The 5,191-nt window shown below is 38.3% G+C and overlaps 1 non-coding gene across 1 annotated transcript; it reads left to right on the top strand.

Moving 5' to 3' along the window:
• The first annotated feature begins 465 nt into the window (after positions 1-465).
• Positions 466-573, top strand: LOC116858146. Its single transcript, XR_004380866.1, has one exon. It is a non-coding gene; the product is annotated as a U6 spliceosomal RNA (small nuclear RNA).
• Positions 574-5,191: the final 4,618 nt, after the last annotated feature.

Here is a 5,191-nt window from a genome sequence, read left to right as displayed (position 1 = left end):
TGAGGACTCTCTGTGGACTCTACAGTCAGCTTTGCCTGCTGCTTGGTAGGTCAGAAGTACATAATGAGAAAACAGCTATTTTGAGTCGCTGCCTAGGCATTTTATTGTATGACAACCCTCTTCACATTCAGAGTCTGGAGTTTAGATTCAGAGCTGAGCTTAGCATTCCTGCCCCAAGTTCCCATTTTGTTTTTCCCAGGGAACCTTTTAAAATAGCTACTTGGAGTTGAGCCCTTAAAAAGTTAGTGACCTCTGTCCAACCACATAGGTGGTTGCTTAGATAGGTGCTACCTATCTAAGCAACTGTGGTCATGACCCAGGACAGAAGGCTGCCCTTCCCCCAGTTGATTGTCCCTCCACATCTGGGATTTGTAAGTAATAAATAATAATTTGTAAGTAATAAATCTTGTGGCTTTACTTTCTTTTCATGGGTGTACTGAAACTTCAATCAAAATGACCCCAGGAGTGCTGGCTTCGGCAGCACATATACTAAAAATTGGAACCATACAGAGAAGATTAGCATGGCCCCTGTGCAAGGATGACATGCAAATTCGTGAAGTGTTCCATATTTAAAAAAAAAATGACCCCAGGAGTTTTCAGTTCTCTGAAGTGGGAGCTTGGATGCTGAGAGAACTATCTACTGATTCTGTGTGGGTGGCTTGTGCCAGCATAATCATAAACTGCATATTCTTAATTTAATTCCACATTTATAGGCCCTCCAACACAAGACTATGATACATTATATATTATGTATCTCTATATATAGATACATATATATATAATATATATAATATACATTATATAGATATTTGATCTGTACATGCAAGAGAATGATTTTGAAACCCTACTTCACAAGCACATACAAAAATTAACTCAGAGCGGATCATAGAGTTAGATGTAAAAGCTAAAACTATAAAACTCTTAGAGTCTTCATGACTTTGGATTAGGCAATATTTTCCTATATATGACACCAAAGCAGAAGCAGCAAAAGAAAAAAATATAAGCTTCATGCCACCAAAATTAACACCTTTTGTGTTTCAAGGGACATCACAGAGAAAGTGAATAACAATCCACAGAATGGGAGAAATATTTTGCCAAATATCTGATAAGGGACTTGTACCTAGAATATATAAATAACTGTGGTAACTTAAAAATAAAAAGACAAATAACCCAAATTAGAAGTGGGCAAATGACCTGGATAGTTCTTCCAAGATGATATACAACTGGCCAATAAGCTCATGAAAATATTCTCAACATCATTAGCCATGAGGAAAATGCAAATCAAAACCACAATGAGGTACCACTTTATACCATTTAGGAACACCATAATAAAAAATACAAATAATTAACAATTGTTGCAAGGGTATGGAAAGATTGTAAACTATACAAGGCTGGTGGGAATGTAAAATGGTACATCTGCCTTAGAAAACAGTTTGGCAGTTCTTCAAATGTTTGACTATAGAGTGATATGATCCAGCAATTCCATTCCTAAATATACACCCAAGAAAAGTAAAAGCATATTCCCTCAGGTCTTGTACATGGTGGTCCTAGAAGCATTATTTATAATAGTCCCAAAGTAGAAACAACCCAAATGTCCAGAAACTGATGAATGGATAAAGGAAATGTGGTATATCCATACAATGAAATAAAAAAATTTCCAATAAGAAGTAATAAAGTGCTGATACATACTATGACATGGATGAATCTTGAAACCATTATGGTAAGTGACAGAAGCCAATTATAAAGGCCCACACATTATATGAGTCCATTTATATGAAATGTCCAGAATAGGTTATCTATAGAGATAGGAAATATATTTGTGGTTGCCTAGGGATGGCATGATAGGAGGTATTATGGACTAAAGTTCATCCCCCCCATTCATATGTTGAAACTTTAATTCCTAATGTAACTATATTTGGAGATGGGGCTGGCAAGGGGGTGATAAAGGCTGAGTAATGTCATAAGGGTGAGACCTTAATCTGACAGGTGGTGCCCTTATATAAAGAGAAAGACACTAGAGCTCACTTTCTCTTCATCTCTCTCTCTCTCCCTTTCTCCCTCCCACTACCTCTCTCTTTCTATCTCTCTCTCCCCTTTTCTAATCTCTCCTTCTCCTCCCCCTCCTTCCCTCTCTCTCTCTCCATTTCTCCATCTTTCCCCTTTCCCTCTCTCCTCCGCTTCCCCCTCCTCTACCTCCTTCCCTCCTCCTACTCCCCCCTTCATCCTCCACTTCTTCTCCTTCTCCTCCTTTCCCTTCTTCCCCTTCTTCTCTTTCTTCTTCTACTTCTTCTCTCCCTCTCCCCTTATGAAGACAGAGCAAGAATGCAATTATCGGCTAGCCAGAAAGAGAGCTCTCACCAGAAACCCATCTTGATCTTGAAATTTTCAGTCTCCAGAACTCTGATAAAATAAATTTCTGTTGTCTGGACCACCCAGTCTATCATATTTGTTAGATATTTGATCTGTACATGTAGAGGAGCCTGAGCAGTCTGAGCAGACAAAAACAGGTGATTGTGACTTTGTAACTAAAGTATCTGTATAGAGGGCTACTTTTGGGGTAATAATTTTTTTTTCGGCTTAGTACACTTTCTATTTATTTTTATTTTTTTCTCTTAAGGGAACACATTTTAAAAATTATATTCACTTAGTCACTGTATCATTCACCATTAGTCCTTGATGTAGTGTTCAGTGATTCATTAGTTGTGTACAACACCCAGTGCTCATCACAACATGTGCCCTTCTCAATACTCATCACCTGGCTACCCCATTCCCCCCTCTTCTGAAACCCTCAGTTCATTTCCTGGAGTCCATAGTCTCTCATGGTTTCTCTCCATCTCTGATTTTTCCTTCTTCAGTTTTCCCTCCCTCCCTCTATGGTCCTCTGTGCTATTGCTTATGTTCCACATATGAGTGAAATCATATGATAATTGTCTTTCTCTGCTTGACTTACTTCACATAGCATAATCCCTTCCAGTACCATCCATGTTGATGAAAATGGTGGGTATTCATCTTTCCTGATGGCTGAGTAATATTCTATTGTATATGTGGACCACAACTTCTTTATCCATTCATCTGTTGAAGGGCATCTCAGCTCCTTCCACAGTTTGACTATTGTGGACATTGCTGCTCTGAACACTGGGGTGCATATGCCCCTTCTTTTCACTATGTCTGTATCTTTGGGGTAAATCCCTAGTAGTGCAATTGCTGGGTAGTAGGGTAGTTCTATTCTTAACATCTTGAGAAACCTCCCTACTGTTTTCCATAGTTACTGTACCAGCTTGCATTCCCACCAACAGTGTAAGAGGGTTCCTCTTTCTCCACATCCTCGCCATTACTTGATGTTTCCTGTCTTATTTATTTTAGGCATTCTGACTGATGTAAGGTAACATCTCATTCACCTGAGATGGTTCTGATTTGAATTTTTTTGATGGCTAGTGATGTTAAACATTTTTTCATGTGTCTGTTCACCATTTGTATGTCTTCTTTGGAGAAGTGTCTGCTCATGTCTTCTGCCCATTTTTTTGACTTGATAATGTGTTTTTTGGGTGTTGAGTTTGAGAAGTTCTTTATAGATCCTGGATACAGCCCTTTGTCTGTAGTGTCATTTGCAAATATCGTCTTTCATTATGTAGGTTGCCTCTTTGTTTTGTTGATGGTTTCCTTTGCTTTGCAGAAGCTTTTTATCTTGATGAAGTCCCAAAAGTTCATTTTCACTTTTGTTTCCCTTCCCTTTGGAGACGTGTCTTGAAAGAAGTTGTTGTGGCTGATGCCGACCACATCATAGGCAGTATGTTCTGCCTATGTTCTTCTCAAGGATTTTGATGGATTCCTGTCTCACACTGAGGTCTTTCATCCATTTAGAGTTTATCTTTGTGGATGGTCTAAGAGAATAATCGAGTTTCATTCTCTACATGTGGCTTTCCAGTTTTCCCAGCACCATTTGTTGAAAGGACTGTCTTATTTCTTTTGGAGACTCTTTCCTGCTTTGTTGAATATAAGTTGACCATAGAGTTGAAGATCCATTTCTGGGCACTCTATCCTGTTCGATTGATCTATGTGTCTGGTTTTGTGTGAACACCATGTTGTCTTGATTATTACAGCTTTGTAATATATCTTGAAGTCAGACAACGTGATGACCTAGCTTTGGTTTTCTTTGTCAACATTTCCTTGGTGATTCAGGCTTTTTTTCTGGTTCCAGACAAATTTTAGGATTGTTTGATCCAGCTCTGTGAAAAAAGGTCAATGGTATTTTGATAGATATTGCATTGAATGTGTAGATTGCTCTGAAAAGCATAGACATTTTAATAATGTTTATTCTTCCAATCCATGAGCATGGAATGCTTTTCCATTTCCTTTTGCCTTCTTCAGTTTCTTTCATAAGTATTCTGTAGTTTCTAGAGTACAGATCCTTTACCTCCTTGGTTAGGTTTGTTCCTAGGTATCTTGTGATTTTGGTGCAATTGTAAATGGGATCGATTCCTTAATTGCTGTTTCTTCAGTCACTCTGTTAGTATATAGAAATGCAACTGATATCTGTGCACTGATTTTGTATCCTGCCACGTTGCTGAATTGCTGTATGAATTCTAGCAATTTGGGGGTGGAGTCTTTTGGGTTTTCCACATAAAGTATCATATCATCTGCAAAGAGAGAGAGTGTGACTTCTTCTTTGCCAATTTGAATGCATTTTATTTCTTTTTGTTGTTTGATTGCTGAGGCTAGGACTTCTAGTACTATGTTTAACAATAAAGGTGAGATGGGCATTCCTGTCATGTTCCTGACCTTAAGGGAAAAGCTCTCAGTTTTTCCCCATTGAGAATAATATTTGCTGTGGGCTTTTCATAGATGGCTTTTATGATGTTGAGGTATATTGCCTCTATCCCTATATCTAAAGAGTTTTAATCAGGAATGCATGCTGTATTTTGTCAAATGTTTTTTTCTACATCAATTGAGAGGACCACGTGGTTCTTGTCTCTTCTTTCATTGATTTGTTCTATCACATTGATTGATTTGTGAATGTTGAACCACCCTTGACACCCAGGGATAAATCCCACTTGTTCTTGGTATATAACCCTTTTGATGTACTCTTGGATCCTATTAGCTAGGATCCTGTTGAGAATTTTAGCAACCATATTCATCAGGGATATTGGTCTGTAATTCCCTTTTTGATTGGGTCTTTGCCTGCTTTGGAGAT

The sequence above is a fragment of the Lontra canadensis genome, unplaced genomic scaffold (genome assembly GCF_010015895.1).
Source record: "Lontra canadensis isolate GAN:19392208 unplaced genomic scaffold, GSC_riverotter_1.0 scaffold132, whole genome shotgun sequence".
NCBI classification, from domain to species: domain Eukaryota; kingdom Metazoa; phylum Chordata; class Mammalia; order Carnivora; family Mustelidae; genus Lontra; species Lontra canadensis.
The sequence above is the reverse complement of the archived record's forward strand: the minus strand, read 5'-3'. Positions and strand labels throughout refer to the sequence as shown.